This window comes from Protopterus annectens, chromosome 2.part0 (assembly GCF_019279795.1).
Source record: "Protopterus annectens isolate FY-2018-M chromosome 2.part0, PAN1.0, whole genome shotgun sequence".
In the NCBI taxonomy this organism is placed as follows: Eukaryota; Metazoa; Chordata; order Ceratodontiformes; family Protopteridae; genus Protopterus; species Protopterus annectens.
Window position 1 is genome coordinate 389,454,358 of NC_056728.1, and position 17,145 is coordinate 389,471,502.

A 17,145-nucleotide genomic window follows, 5' to 3' on the forward strand; every position below is an offset into this window, starting at 1 on the left:
GGGTGTGGGAACACCCTGACTCCGTGGAACTGGGTCCCAGCCGCCCCAACAAGTTTTTGTCTGCGCCTCCTGGGAAAGAATTTTTGACGAAAGGAGTTCCTGTAGATGCCATGGTGGTGGCGTCTGCCACTCAGCAAGAAGTTGCATAGCCTTCTGCTTCCGTTCATCCTCCTAACAAGGAGTCTAGGAGTATGGATCGGTATGGAAAGCGTACCGTGTCCTCAGCGACCTTTACTTTGCGGTCGCTGAATTATCTGTGTCATTTTACGAAGCTCCAAAGAGATCTCCTCAAGGAGTTGGGAGATACTCTGTCGGGTAACTTGCCTGAGGTGGTGAACCAGACTGTCAACGCCCAGCTGTCTACCCTGTCTTCTATTGTTAACTCATCCATGACGCTCATATCCTATGCAGCCGAGGGGGCGGGTAGGGCAGCTAGCTCAGTCATAGCCCTCAGGAAGCAAGCCTGGATGCGCCTGTGTCACTTCGCGGTGGCCTTCAAGTCTTCCTTCATGGACGCTCCCTTTGATGGGTCCTCCCTCTTTGGACCCAAAGTGAAAGACACTCTCACCAGATGTGAGCAAGAGGATAAGACTTTGTCTGCTGTTGGGGCCAGTTTTTTGCTTCCCTCTAGACCTTATCCCAAGGTGCAGAGGAGAGGAGGAAAGATGTGGTTCAGGAAGTCTCAGAAGTCTTATCCTGACCATCATGGTGACCGCCCTCCAGAGGCAGAGGAGGGGGGAATTACTCTGGAAGATGTCACCCTAGGGGCGGGGGAGGCCCCAGCAACTCAGGAGACCACGAGTCCTTTCGTGGTTCCTCCTACCAATGTCCCTGAGGGACTACCCGACTGTGCCTCTCCTGAGCCAGTCGGGGGTCATTTCTCGAAGCATCTGCAAGCTTGGGAAAACATCACTTAGGATCGTTGGGTGCTTCGAATTATTGCCAGAGGTTACACCATTCCCTTTATCTCACCCCTCCGCCACCCAAGAGAGTCCCAGACGTTCCACGCAGTCAAAGGGACCAAGCAGCGTTAGAAGTCTCAAAGCTGCTGGAAAAAGGAGTCATCCAACCAGTCCCCTCAGACCAGATTGGATCAGGAACTTACTCAAGGTTATTTTTGGTGCCCAAAAGAACAGGGGACTTGAGGCCCATCCTGGATCTCAGCCGTTTAAACCGTTTCGTCAAGAAGTCCAAGTTCCGAAAGGTCACTCTTCAAGCTATTTTTCCCTTATTGGAAAAAGGAGTATGGATGTGCTCCATCGATCTCAAGGATGCCTATTATCACATCAAGGTAAACAAGGCCTCCAGGAATCACTTATGTTTCCGGCTGGGAGCCAGTCATTTCCAATTTCGAGCCCTGCCCTTTAGTCTCACCACAGCCCCAGGGTGTTTACCAAATGTCTGGCAGTGGTGACTGCTCACCTGAGACGTCTAGAATTCCAGGTGTTTCCTTACCTAGATTACTGGCTTCTCACCGCCCCCACCAGGCATCTACTTGTTTGAGCCACAGAGGCCACCATCAACTTGGGTCAACTCCTAGGGATTACTTTCAACTGGCAAAAATCTGTCTTGCTGCCATCACAACGTGTTGCATTTTTCGGCGCAGAGCTAGATTCCGCAGAAATTTGGGCTTTCCTTCCTACAGAAAGAATAAAAGTGCTACAGGCTCAAGTTTTGGCCTTATTACCTCTGAAAAAGGTCCAAGCCAGACTAGTTCTTCAATTACTAGGTTCCATGGCGGCCACCATCCTACTAGTACCCCTGGCCAGGCTACATATGCGGACACTACAGTGTCTTCTTTTGGTCCAGTGGTCCTTTCAAGAGCTCCCTCTGTCTTATCTGATTCTTATAATAGAACATTGCTGACAGGATCTGCGTTGGTGGCTTCATTCACCCAATCTGAACACAGGGAGATCCCTGAATCCTCTGCCCCCCTACTGCCACAGTGACCACGGACGCCTCCCAGACAGGGTGGGGGGGCATTATCTGGGCAGAATGGTCCAAGGCACGTGGCAGGAACACGAGCTACACTTGCATATAAATGTTCTGGAGATGAGAGCAGTGCTACTAGCGTTGCAAGCACTTCACAGCTCTCTTCCCAAGGGCACTATCTCAATTCTTTCCGACAGCATGTCAGTCGTATGGTACCTGAACAAACAGGGAGGAACTAAGTCCTATCCCCTTTGCAGAGAGGCTATGAGAGTGTGGAATTGGGCGGTATCTTCCCAACTTTTTCTAATGGCAACACACATTCTGGGGAAGTCCAATGTGATAGCAGACAGGCTAAGCAGAGCTATTCTGATGCCTCACGAGTGGTCCCTGAATGATCGAGTTGCGGCTCAGATCTTCTCCAGGTGGGGTCTACCTTGCTGCGACCTATTTGCCAGTCCCCTCAATGCCAAGTGCAGCAATTACTGCACTCTGATCCCCCCTCAGGGGGAGTCACCCAGGGACGCTCTAGTCCACGATTGGCCCCCCCGGTCTGCTTTATGCCTTCCCTCCATTTCCTCTGCTGCCAGGAGTGATTCAGAAGGCAATTTCCTTGGGAAGCAAAATTATCTTGATCGCACCACACTGGCCCCATCAAGTTTGGTTCCCCTTTCTCTGGAGATATACTATGGACGGTCCTTGGATTCTGGACCCAGTTCCAGACCTATTGACTCATCTGTCAGGGCAGTTCCACCCATCCCTGCGAACCCTCAAGCTCACTGCCTGGCTTCTCAACTTCCGTCCTTAGTCAGACAGCTTTCCTTTACACCGGAAGTGGAACATATCCTATCTTCTTCCCACAAGCCTTCCACTAAGAAGATATACTCCAGTAAATGGAAAAGATTTGCTATCTGGGCCCAGTCACATAACCTAGATCCCTTCACAGCCCCTGTGACGGCAGTTTTAGAATTTTTGGCTACTCTTTTCAGACAAGGTTCCGCTGCCTCCACTATTAAGGTACAGCTGGCGGCAATTTCTAATTTTCACGTTTCATATGAGCCTTCCCTCATGGGTCATAAACAGTGTAAAGCATTCCTAAAAGGAGCCTGTTTACTTCGTCCCCCAGTTTCACAGCCAGTTTTGCCATGGGATTTAAACGTGGTGCTTAGAGCCATAACTTCTTCTCCCTTTGAGCCTGCAGCCACTTGTGAATTAAAATATTTGTCCTGGAAGACAGCCTTTCTGGTGGCCATTACGTCAGCCAGAAGGGTATTAGAGCTTCAAGCCCTTTCTGTTAAACCTCCTTATTTGATTTTTCATAAGGATAGAGTATCCTTGAGACTCAACCCTTCCTTTCTTCCACCTTCTGTCTTCACCAATCCATTGAGTTAGCGGTGTTTTTCCCACACTTTTCAAACAAGGCAGAATTCAAATTTCACCAATTGGATGTACACAGACAACTGAGGTTTTATTTGCACAGGACAAAACAAGAGAGGAAATCAGATCAGTTGTTTGTGTCCTTTTCAGAGAACAGGATTGGTAGTCCTGTGACCAAAGGCACTATTGCAAGGTGGATTAAGGACTGTATCTCATTTATTTACACATCGGCAGATAGAGATCTACCTTTCCCAGTTAAGGCGCATTCTACCAGGGCAATGGCTACCTCAGTGGCTTTTCATGCTAGGCTCTCTTTGGATGAAATCTGTGTGGCAGCCACCTGGGCTTCCCCACACACCTTTATTGCTCATTATAAGCTGGACGTGGCTTCTAGAGGCCGGGCTTCCTTTGGTTCCACGGTGCTCAGGAGTGTTTTCCCATGAGCCTCCCAGGATATAGGTGCTAGGGACGCTGTCCCGTCAGTAATGATTGTAGGCAAGATAGGACCACATTACATCAATTAGTTATGTACTCACCATAACGTTAGATGTATGTGGTCCATCTCGCCTACATTCTTCTGACTACCACCCACCTTCCCCCTTCCTGGTGGACTTGAAGGAAATTTATATTCTTTGACCCTTCTGAGGATATTATTTTTTCTCTCTTCTTGCTGTGTGTTCCTGTGGGGTTATGTATGTGTAATGATTATATTGTGGCAAACAAGATATGGGGGGTTGGGCGTGGTGCATCCTGGGATACAGGCTTAGCCCAGCCAATTAGAGACTTCGTGCTAGTTATAGCGGCCGAGTCGGAGCCGATTCTCGGCTCCGAGCCCGTCAGTAATGAATGTAGGTGAGATGGACCACATACATCTAACGTTATGGTGAGTACATAACTAATTGTTATCTTCTATGCAGACAGGGTTTCACTCAGGACTAACCCATCCTTTATGCCCAAGGTGGTGTCTAGTGTGGCTTTAAACCAGTCCATTCATTTGCCAACCTTTTTTTTCCTAATCCTCAGAATAAAGGGGAAAGGATCCTGCATTCCCTGAATCTGCACAGACAGCTTAGGTTCTATCTGGACAGGACTAAACCTCTCAGAAAATCTGACTAGCTGCTAGTCAGCTTTGCTGCAGGGGCAGAGGGCAAGGCCATTTCAAAGCAAACCATTTGTAAATGGATAGCACACTGCATTCATTTCTGCTACAAGCACCATGGGAAACCCACCCCACAGGGGATCAGAACTCATTCCACTAGGCTACATCTACCTCTACAGCATTTCTCAGGGGAGTCCCTACCAGGGACATCCTGGACGCTGCAACCTGTTGCTCTGTACACACTTTCACCAAGCACTACCACTTTCCTATATTTTCTAAATCCAGAGCTGGATTTGCCACAGCAGTCTTACAGGGCCTGATTGCCAGCCCTAATGCTTCATAACTACCTCCACCCTTCCTTAGCTTTGGGAATCAACCCAGATGTGATGACTGCAACAGTGAAACACAAAGAACATAGTACAGTTGTGTACACTTACCATAAATGTAGATGTTCAAGTGTATTCACTGTTGCAGCCCCGACTTCTCTTGATTTCTGTCCTATCCTTTTTGTCTGGCATATCTTATATAATTGGTATTTCTTTTTTGCTGGGGGTATTACATACCATGTAATTGCTTCCTATTTTGGGGGCACCTGACATCTGGGGCAAGAAAAAAACTGATGTAATGGCGTCGGCTGCATGTTTTATACCCCTGACGACCTGAATTCATGGAAGAAGCGACAGCATCCAACGCAGAAATCCCAAGACTCTGGTATTCAGGCCAGCTGAGGGCTACCTGCAGGTAAATAACCCAAATGTGATGACTGCAACAGTGAATACACACGAACATCTACATTTATGGTAAGTGTACGCAACTGTACTTTCTGAAGGCAGCCTTGACTTTGGCTGTGGGCATGTCTTTGGATGTTGAACAGAAGTCCAATCAGGATGTCACAGAGGAACCTAAGCTCCAAAGTACGGAGGGTCCTAGGGGGTACCACATACTCAAGTGAGGGAAGAGATTGAGGAAACCTTTGAAGGCAGGCTTTCGTCCAGTCCTCCAATGTTGCATAGGATCATTTCTCCTGCAAAGAAAAAAACAAAAAAAATAAGCATTTGACCCCTGCCAGAGAGGCCCCTACAGATTGGCAGGCCTTTTCTCAAAGCTTGTTTTAGCCCTTCATGGCTCTCAAGCTGCCTCCCTCTCAGCCTGTTCCTGCAACTGCTCCCCAACCTTCTCAGAAAAGGATTAGGGGCAACGACTCCTCTGATGAAGAGAAATCTTTAGACTATTCTACACAAATTCCCTCTCCACAGGAATATGTTTCCCTTGAAGAGGAGTCATTTGGTGCTGACTCCCCTGTAGAACAGATATCTTTTGGTGAAACTCTCCTGAAAATGGGTGAAAACTTTAAGTGGGACACATCCGAAATTTCTGATGTCCAGAAAAGATACTACCAACTTCTACAAGTTGATGTCCTTGGCCACTTTGCAGTTCCACCAGTGCATCCTGCATTTCTGGATGCCTTTCACAATGCCTCACAAAGCCCAGACTCCCAGGCCAAGGCTGCCAAGAAACAAGACCGCTGCTACAAGGTCCCTGAGGATTGTAAATTCCTCTTTTCCAGCAATCATATCTGTAACTACAGATAAACCATGTAGCATGCTTCCCTCTACCATCCTTCTCCCATCAGACAAAGAGAGTAGAACTCTTGAGAGACTGGGAAAAAAGGCCTGCACTGCAGCCACATTGGCTTTCAGGGTTGTCAGTTATCAGACACATAGAACTAAGTGCTCCTTAGAGCTTTTTTCTCAGGCATGTAGTGCCATTGCAGACCTTCCAGATTCAGAAGGAAAAGCCTTGGCTCTGCCTATCCTGGGAACTTCCTCCCAAGTGGCTAAACATTCCATTAAATGCAGCTATGATGATATGGAGGCTAGTGCCAGGGCAGCTGCTAATGAGTCAGTTCTTAGAAGATTTTCCTGGCTCAGGTTACAGCCCCTCCAGGATGACTTCAAATCTAAATTAATGGATGCACCATTGCACAATTCTACATTATTTGGTATGGCAGCAGCCTCTCTAAGTCTCTACTTGAAAAAAACAAGGAACTCAAGGAATTGAAGCACATTCTGTTTTTTTCCTGTGCCCAGGTTTCATAGAAATTTCCCATCCAAGCCTGTTTTCGTCCATAGCCTCAATCAGCACTCTTCTGGTAAGTCTTCCAGAGGAGGAAAGAGATAACAGAAACATAGGTGTTCACAGCCACCCACACAACAAAGGCAGTCCTTTCCAGACAAAGCAGGGAGTCTGCGACTACCCTGCAGATGTCTCCCGTTCCCCTCTTTCCCTTCACCTTTCAAATGCTCATAGAGTCTGGGGAAGTATCACCCAAAACACCTGGGTTCTTTCTATAATCAATAAAGGGTACTTCATGGTTTCACACTCCACCCCTACCTTCATGGGCATCCCTCAGCCCCCACCACCCCGAGAGCAGCTGCCCATCTTCCCAGAGCTCTTTGGGAGCTTTGGCAACAATGCTCTATTCTAAAGGTTCCTCAAACCTCACGAGGGAAAAGTTTCTATTCGAGAGTAATCTTACTACCCAAAAAGGATGGCCCCTGAAAACCAGTCCTGAATTTTATTCCACCTCAACACCTTATTAAAGGTTCCTACCTTCAGAATGTTGACACCCCAAACTCGTTCCTCTTATCCTTTCACAAGGAAATATGGCATATTGAGCTATAAAAGATGCTTACCTTCACATCCCCATTCACCTCATGTTCAGGAAATTCTTACGATTTTCTGTGTGTTCATGGCATTTTCAATTCTCTGCTTTGTCCTTTGGCCTTTCTTCAGCATCAAGGGTATTCCCAAAATGCCTGTCTCCAGTGATTGCACATTGCAGGCTCCTTGACATCCAGATTTTTCCATACCTGGATGACCTGCTATTACAGGCCCCCACTTCACACACACACTACTTCAAAACCTGGAGACCACCAATTCCCTCCTGGAAAAACTGGGATTCACCATCAACTACAGGAAATCAGTCCTCACCCCTTCACAGGACTACATTTTCCTGGGTTGTCGAATCCAGACAGACATAATGAATGTGTCACTTTCACCTCAGAAGGTGCAGGACCTTCTGTCCCCTTCCTTGGTCTTTCATAAAGATGGTATCCTTGAGAACAAATCCTTCCTTTATGGCAAAAGTGGTTAATGAGCTATCTCTTAAACAGTCCATTGAATTACCTACCTTCCTGCCTTCTCCACAAAACCACAGTGAGAAGGTATTACAATCCTTTCTGTGTACACAGACATCTTTGGTTTACCTGGACAAGACTAAAGCCATCAGAAAATCTGATCAGATATTTGTGAACTTTCATAACAGGGCTGGGATTATCCATTTCCAAGCTGACTATTTTTTCTTGGATTTCAAAGACTAGTTGCCATTGTTACACACTTCATGGAAAGAGCCCATCTTAACCCATGAAAGCCTACTCTACCAGAGCTGTGGATTCCTCTAAAGCATTATTCAAGGGCTTAGATAACAGCACCATCCTTGAAGCAGCCACCTGCTGTTCTATTCATACCTTTGCCAAACACTGTAAACTGGGATGACATCTCCAGATCCAGAGCCGGATTTACTAAAGCCATCTTAGATGGTTTCATTGAGAGCTTAACTGCTCTTCCCTCCTCCCTTCCTCCTTGAGTTTTGGCACTCTCCCTCAGGTTAAGAATACTGCAGCAAATAGAAGGACATAGAATAGTTGTGTAAAATCTTGCCATAACCATAGATGTCCTTCTCTTCACTGGTGCAATATTTTATTCCATCCTCCTTCCCCCAGTCTATTGTTTTGCTTGGATGTACTGACCTTTTATATCCTTATCTGTCATTCCTCCTAGGTCATTCAGTTCTGAAGATGGTACATGCGTACATCGCTTCTATGGCCTACGTCTGACCGCAGCATACGTGCAATGTCCCACGCACCTTACAGTAGTATAAGACTTTTGTATACTGGCCGACTTTGGGTCACCATCAGGCAGGAGATCCCTCATGATAAGAGTACTGCAGGAGTGAAGAGAAGGACACCTATGGTTATGTTAAGATTTTACACAACTACTCTTTCCAAAGTTAAGACTAACTGTGCAAAAGTGCAAGTTAGCACCTGTATTCTCATTTACAAAGAGTACTGTCTGTTCTTGCCCCCCCCCCCCCAATGTGGAAAAAAAACTTGCATGCTTTCCATAAAAACTTTAAGAAACATTGCACTGGCTACCCTTAAATAAATAAACTAAATTGCGACTGTTATATTTAATGCATTAAAGTGCGAAGGTTGCCAGTGAGCCAACTATTTCTATAATTCTTCATTTCACGCATTTTCAAATTTCATTTATTTTCACTGAACTGCTTGTACATATCACTTTAAAATCTAATTAGATTATAATTTGCAGATTTCACTCAGCGCACACTATTCAGTCCTCTCAGAATTAATTGCCTGCACCTACAGGCTGCCTGTCTCCAGCCAAAAGCGGTTGGCAGATGGGAAACAAAACAGCTAGTAACCTTACAAATTGAAGAAACAATTACAGTTTGCAAGCCTTTCTTGTTTTCTCTTGTTTTTGCAAGCCTGTTTACTTAAAAACTCTTGTCTGTAACTTAAAGACATCAGACTAGGCATTCAACATTACAAAATCAAGAGAATTTATTATGTTTTAATTTTGTATTTAAAAGAATAAACATCATGTTACATCCCCAGCAGCCCAAGATCCCAACATTATATTAATTTTAACATGCTAATTCCAAGCCTTTCTTATTTCATTACTGTTAAGGTATGTATGCATTAGTACTAAGAAAAATACTTCCTTACTTTAATATGTGCAGCCTATACAACAATCAGTGATAACCCCACCTTACATTTTTAAAACACCTCTGACTGCATACTACACATGGTACTTTACAGTATAATATGGAAATTACATCAGGAAGTTTTACTTGCAAGTCTTGATAAGAACAGCTTCTTCAGTCCATTTAGTGACCTATTAATGACATAAAATGGGGTTTATGTCATACATATCACCCACCAGTTTGGCACAGTTAGGAAACTTCCAGTCTCTGTCATTACTTCTTGAAAACCACAGTTCACATGCCTCAAGTATGTCTAATGGGATTGAAGATCTTAATTTCTGCCATCTATTCATTAATTTTTCCTGAACCATTAGGTCTTCCAACACTAGTCTTTGGTTCAAGGGCAAGACCTCCTGATTCTTCTAGAAAGCTCCTGGTCTTTTTTTCTGTCACCCGGGTGTTTTCCTTTGGAACAGTAGAAAAGAAGATTTCACTGGCATAGCCTTTAGGCTTCTTTTATTAGAAATTTATGAATCAGAGTTCTGTTCACATTTCTGGCTCACCCTTTGTTGGCAAAACTTTTTTTTAATTTCTTCCGTGACCTTTTCTATATCCACAAATGTTTTCAATCCTCCTGAAAAAAAAATCTTCTGAAGACAGCTGGGTATACCAGTTTGTATTTCATATCTGCTTGTCTGCTTCCCCTAACATGTTCCTATCAAATAGTCAAATCTGCATGGTCTAGACCATAAGTTTGAATTTGCAGAAGTTTGAGCGTTTCACCGGAAATCTCTGGTGCGTTCTCAGAGTTGGTATATTTACGTAGGGGGTGCAGGGGGGCTTGCCCCCCCTGCTTACAACAGTTTATTTTGTTTTGTTTTCTTTTTTTTTTTATTTTTTTATTCATAGTCAAAGTTTCGAACAGGATGATTCAAACATTCAGTGTTCGAAGTTGTTAAACTTCGACAATGTAATATAGACCCCCCTAACTGCCAGGATAAACTTGCTTCTTATATGTGTAGTATGTGACAGATAATTGATGTCCTTCATGGATGCATCTGCAGTCATAACAACTGGGTTGTCCTGTCGTCAGGCAGCCCTTCGGTCGGCCGGATTCCAAAGTCCGGGTCCGGCTTCGGCTGATGTCGCACTTCACCCGACGTCATCTCTGTTGGTCTTCGGGTATAAAGGCATCAGCCGACGCCATTTTCCTCAGTCTTTCTTGCCGCGTGGCGCCCGAAGCAGAAGCTGTTCGCAAGTGCCGGTCGGTCAGATCCAGAGATTACTACTTCCAAATACTACTTCGAAGACTTCTAAAAGCTAAGTACCCCGTTGGGGACTCTTTCTTGCCTCAGCCGATGTCAGAAAAAGTCAATAACTGTTTAACTTGTGGGAAACAAATACCTCATAAAGATTTCCACTCTTACTGTTTGCCTTGTTTAGGCCCAAACCACGACATAGCAGCCTGTTCAGCCTGTGCCTCATTCAACCGACGAACGCTTAGGCGTCGGTCGGAGTTTGCTGAACAGTTTTTCGGCTCAGATTTTGCGTACATTATGCCGTCGGATCCTCCGACTACCCAGATTGTTAAAAAACGCAAAGAAAAAGACCGACACTCGCGGTCCGCGGTTTTGGCCGAAACCATGGTTAAGCAAACCGCGAGTGTCTCGGTTTCGGCCGAAACCGAGAAAACTGATCAAAGCACAGCTGAATCAATGACTACTACTGAGGCTCCTGCTACCTTACTTGAAACGGCCTCAGAAATCTTACCTCCAGTGGTTACTAGTGACTTTTCAGACACCATCCCTTTGGATGTCTCTACCCCAGCACGTGGTGCTGCTAGGCCTCCTGCAGCCATGTCTATTAAGGCCTTTGCCAGGGCTAAAGCAGCCAAATCTACTAAATCAGTGCCTGTTAAGCCCCCCTCTACTAGGCCCACTTCTAGTTCACAAATGCTTACTCTGGCAGAGGATTTAATATCCTTAATTAGGGGATCTCAATCTCACCCAGACAGGGCCTCTCAGCCCCCAGAAAAGAGACCTAGAGCAGAGCCCCCCGAGCCTGTGTCCTTTGATGATTCCGCGGAGGACTCTGATATTACAGACCAGCCAGAGGCTCATTTCTCCAATTATGAAGACTCAGATGCTGAAGAATCCATTCCAGCTGCTTCTCCACCAGAAGAATTCTCTTTTGGGGAAACCTTACATGCCATGCGAGAACAATTCCAATGGCAGGAACAGGATTTCTCAGATTCCAGAAAGACTTAGGACTTTTCTGCACCTACCACAGCACAGGCCTTTAGCTATACCTCCTGTCCTCTCTGTTGTGGACGATGCATTTAATGATGTCTGCACTGCACCAGATTCCTTACCCCCAGCCCCTGTCAAACCAGACAGATTTTTCAGGGTTCCAGACACTCATCACCACTTATACAAGGCCCCACTTGCAGACCCCGAAACCATATCCCAGGGGCCTAAGGCAGCAGCCTCGACCACAACAAAAAACCCTATTCCTTCTCAAAGGGAAGCCAGGTCTTTAGACAGATGGGGCAAAAAGGTTTACACCTCTGCTACTCTCTCAGCTAGAGCTTTAAATTGTCAGTTTCACATGATAAAATACCAAGAGTTTATGCTTGATCAGTTAACTAAAAAGCTATCCTCTGATGACTCTATAGATAAGAAATATATATTAGAAATGGTAAATAACATACAACAGGTTAGTAACCATTCCTTAAAATGTGGCTATGATGCACTGGAGGCTTCATTTAGATCAGCCATGACTGGCACAGTGATAAGAAGACATGCATGGCTGAAGGAACAGGTCTTACGGATCATGTTAAAGCTAAGTTATTAGATGCACCTATGGATAAGGCCAGTTTGTTTGGTACACCTGCCCAGCAGGTAATGAAGAAAATGGAAGAAAAGGCAAAATCTGTACAAACAGTTAAAGATTTCTTGCAGGTTCAACCCCAAGGTTTAGCAGGAACTGGCCTGCCAAAATTGGTCCTTTCCTGACTCCACAAGATCCCAAAGGGGCAGGAATAGACGTTCCAGAGGCAGAAATCAATCCAGAGGGGGTGCCTACAGAGGGCGACAGTGGCAAGGTAATAACAGAGGCACAGACACAGCCACTGCCACTACAACAGCACAGTGACTTGATTCTAACCCCGCCTACCAGGGAACAAATAGCAGCACCATTAGACGGAAAATTAACCTTATTTTCAAAAACTGGCACTATATCACAAAAGACAAGTGGATTCTGCAAACCATAGACCAAGGATACCGGTTCCACTTCCACACTTTACCAGTCAAAGAGGAATGCCAAACCTGCCTCCAAATCAAAAACAGAAGCTCTACAGCAGATAATGCAACTAACAAAGATGAGAGCTGTGGAAAAGTGCCAATAACAGAACAAGGCAAAGGATTCTACTCCAGACTATTCCTAGTTCCAAGAAAGGAAAAAGCTGGAGACCTATTCTCGACCTGTCCATCTTAAATACATTCATCATTGTCCCAAAATTCAAAATGCTGACCCTCCAGCAACTTCTTCCCATGCTGGGCAAGGAGTGCTGGCTGGTAACTCTAGATCTCAAGGAGGCATACCTGCACGTCCCCATACGACCAATTTGCAGAAGATACCTCAGATTTCTTGCAGGATCAGAGCACTATCAATTCTCAGCATTGCCCTTTGGCTTATCTACTGTGCCCAGAGTATTCACAAAATGCCTGGCATCAGTAATCGCTCACTGCAGACTACAGGGAATCCAAATTTATCCATACCTGGACGACTGTCTGCTACAGGGGACAACAAAAGCAAGCTGACAACAGATTTACAAAGGGTCATTTACTTGCTACAAGCACTGGGATACACAGTCAATTTACAAAAGTCAAGGCTGATACCATCCCAAACAAGGACATTCTTGCGCGCGGAATTGGACACAGTAAAACAAATGGCATTCCTAACTGCAGAAAAACAAAAAGAACTCCCTCTTTACTTCTTGGCACTAACAAAACAGAACAAGCTAACAGCAAGAAAAGTTCTACAGGCCTTGGGCTTCATGGCATCCTGCATAATCTTGGTTCCACATGCCAGACTACATATGAGAACTACAGTGGTACCTAAAGAATTTATGGTCCCAACACAGGCACAGCCTAGAAGCAGAAATTCCTCTAATCCCATGCCTAAAACAGGAGTTCCTATGGTGGGCTCAAGCATGCCAGTCAAATCCAGGCCTACCTTTCCACAACTATCAAGCAAGCCAAACCATCACAACAGGCGCCTCAGACCTAGGATGGGGGCTCACATGCTGGACAAATGCGTATAAGGATTGTGGACACAGGACCAGCTCCATTTGCACATCAACCTAAAAGAAATGCTGGCAGTAAAGCTGGCAATCCAAAATTCAGACCATTCCTCAAAGCAGGACATTTGATGATAAGGACAGACAACACCACAGTCATGTGGTACATCAACAAACAGGGAGGCACTCATTCATACCCCCTATGCAGAATGACTTTGGACCTTTGGAACCTGGCGCTCAGCTGCAACATCCAGTTACAGGCAATGTTCGTACCAGGAAAGGAGAATACTCTAGCAGACATGTTAAGCAGAACCACCTCGGATGCTCACGAATGGATGCTACACCCGGACATCTTCAAGGCAATCTCAAAGAAATGGGGAATGCCACAGATAGATCTATTCGCTTCCCCTCTCAATCACCAGCTCAAAAAATTCTGCACAAGGACGTTCCACCCACTTGCATGGAAAGTGGACTCACTCTCCTTCAGCTGGAAAGGTCTGACAGCATATGCATTCCCACCTCTTCCCTTGATACACAAGGTATTACTAAAAATCAAGGAGGAACGTCCAAGGATAACCCTCATAGCTCCAAACTGGCCAAGACAACACTGGTACCCATTGCTGAGGAGCATGTCTCGGGACAAAATATGGCCAATACCCCTGATGCCTTTGATGTTAACCCAGAACAACTACAGCATCATGCATCCAAACCTAAAAATTTTGCAACTGACTGCATGGAATATCACATAGCAGCAACTAATCCAGAGCTTTCCCAAAGGGTTAAAGACATTATCCTCGAAGCCCGCAGACCTTCAACAAGAAGGAACTATGCAGGAAAATGGAAAAGGTTTGTCATTTGGAGTGCTGAAAGAGGAAAAGATGTGTCCAATATAGACATTGCTAACATTCTGGAGTATTTGGCAGAGCTTCTACATACAGGCATGTCCTATTCCTCCATCAAGATACATGCATCAGCTATTTCAGCAGAATACAGCTTTGATCCACCTGTCTTTTCACATCCTTTACTCAGGCAGTTCCTCAGAGGGATCAAGAATGTAAAACCTCCTAGGAAACCACCATTGCCAGCTTGGGATTTGAACTTTGTGCTGGAAAAGTTGACACTCGCACCTTTTGAACCAGCAGCAACAGCAGACCTGCAGCATCTATCGTGGAAAACTGCTTTCCTACTGGCAATAACCTCAGCAAGAAGGGTTTCTGAACTTCAGGCCCTAATGGTAGTACAACCCTTCCTAATCTTCCACCAAGATAGAGTGTCCATGAGGACTAATCCTACATTCATGCCTAAGGTGGTATCCAGAGTGTCTTTAAACCAGGCAATCCACCTACCTACCTTCTTCCCAAACCCACAAAACAGAGGGGAAAGAATGCTGCATACCTTGGATGTACATAGACAGCTACGCTACTACCTGGACAGAACAAAAAGTAACAGAAAAACTGACCAGCTGTTTGTAGCCTATGCAACAGGAAGGGAAGGAAAAGCGATTTCCAAACAGACAATCTCCAAATGGATAGGAAATTGCATACGATTCTGTTACTCCTTTCATGGAAAACCAATTCCACAGAACATAAGGCCTCATTCGACAAGGGCAACAGCCACTACCACAGCCTTCTTACGAGGAGTGGCAACCAAGGACATTATTGAGGCGGCTACTTGGACCTCCGTGCATACATTTGCCAAGCATTATAATTTACCTCTGTATTCCAGATCCCGAGCAGGGTTTGCCACTGCTGTACTGCAAGGGATCCTATCCACACCATAATCTATTCTTCCTCCTCCCCTAGTTGGCTATGGTATTCTACCCAGTTGTTATGACTGCAGATGCATCCATGAAGGACATAGTACAGTTTTGTACCTACCATAAATGTAGATGTCCGAACTGGATAGCATCTGCAGTCAGGATTACTCCCTCCTTCGCCTCTGTGGTACTCCTAGGGTATTTACCCTCCTAATAGCTAGCTGGCGGGGGGGAGTCTCTTATGGTGTATTTGTTTGTATATATGTACATACATGCTTATTTTTTGTGTTTGCCTTCTATCTTTTTGGAAACATTGGCATTTACCCAAAATTTAGCCTTCCAAGAGGGCAACTGGCATCTGGGGCAAGAAACACTGAGGAAAATGGCGTTGGCTGATGCCTTTATACCCGAAGACCAACAGAGATGACGTCGGGTGAAGTGCGACATCAGCCGAAGCCGGACCCGGACTTTGGAATCCGGCCGACCGAAGGGCTGCCTGACGACAGGACAACCCAGTTGTTATGACTGCAGATGCTATCCAGTTCGGACATCTACATTTATGGTAGGTACAAAACTGTACTTTTTCTGAAATCTAGTGTCCTGAATTTTGTAATAATTTTCCCTTCTGCCACAGTTTTGTCAGGAGAAGGTCTTTTTGCTTTTATTATTGCATCTTTAGTAATATAGGTCCAGGCTGCTTTCTAATGAACTAATTTGGAGCATTACGATGATGTACCCTCTATGCTAACGGTTCCTGCTCTTGATCAACAGTTCATTTGCTGCTTTGTACATTCATAAAATGAATGCACTCTGTTCCTTCCAGGTTCTGTCTAAGAGCAAAAAGTCTCAGGTTTTCTCTTTGTGCTTTGTCTTCCAACTATTGTTTTTAGTAGCTCTTCTTGAGAAGTCTTGTGTTCAGCCTTCTTTTCTTTTATTTCATACTCTGATATTTGCAGTGTTATAAAATCATCTGAATAGCTACGTGTAGCTTTTTCTATTTTCCTGCCTTCTTTCCTTTAACTTTATACATATTCCTCCAGTGCCTTGTTTACTTTAAACAACTTTGAGTGCATTTGATTTATTTTTCCTGTAAATTACTGGAAAGCATGTCCTGTACTAAAGCTGAAAGTTGAATTGCTTTTTACTGAACATCTGTAATATTCTTTCCAAGCTGAGCTATTCGTCTCCTTTTTTGGTTGATTTTTGCTTACTGCCTCTAAATTTCTTCTTTGCTGCTATCCATGCTATGTAGTTACTAGTCAGTAACATAATTTTGCTCTAGTTGATAACTTTTCCTAATGGTTTAAACAATTTCTCATTTTTTGTACTGTTAGAGCTCTGATCATCCTGTTATTCAGTGTAAAGCCAGCTTGGATGTCTCCTTTGCTTAGATTTGTGATACTGACCTAAAAAACTACTCTTCTCTAAATGTCCACTACACAGGCAGTATACAACTTCCATTAAGGTTCCAGCATTTTATCTCTGGTATCTTTAAAAGTTTGCAAAGCTTTCTTGACAAGTAGTTCAAATATCTGACCTCTTATCAAGGATCCCTTACCTCATGTGACGTGCATTTCATTTTAGAAAAATGTAACTTCCTCCTTTTGACTTTGATGCTCTATTGGATTTAAAATACCTGTCTTAGAAAACACTTTTTCTAGCAGCCATTACTTTTATCAGAAGTATTTCCTCCATGCCTGATTTTCATTAAGGATATAATGCCTTCAACAAGAACATTTTCAGTCCTTCCTACTGGTTGAAGAATATGATATGTGCATCTAACGTATACCGCTCTGATGTCCAGATGTTGCAGAATGTTCCTGATTTTGCATCATATTTTTGCCATTCTCCTTTAATGTTTTAAACGCATGAAAGTTCCATACTTGTTGTTCAGAAAA

At 44.6% G+C, this 17,145-nt stretch overlaps 1 protein-coding gene across 2 annotated transcripts in view; it reads left to right on the top strand.

Annotated features, from left to right (window-relative positions):
* Nucleotides 1-17,145, top strand: part of LOC122793098 (probable global transcription activator SNF2L2) — a 2,696,898-nt gene that overhangs the window by 2,448,300 nt on the left and 231,453 nt on the right. The gene's annotated exons all lie outside the window — the stretch shown is intronic.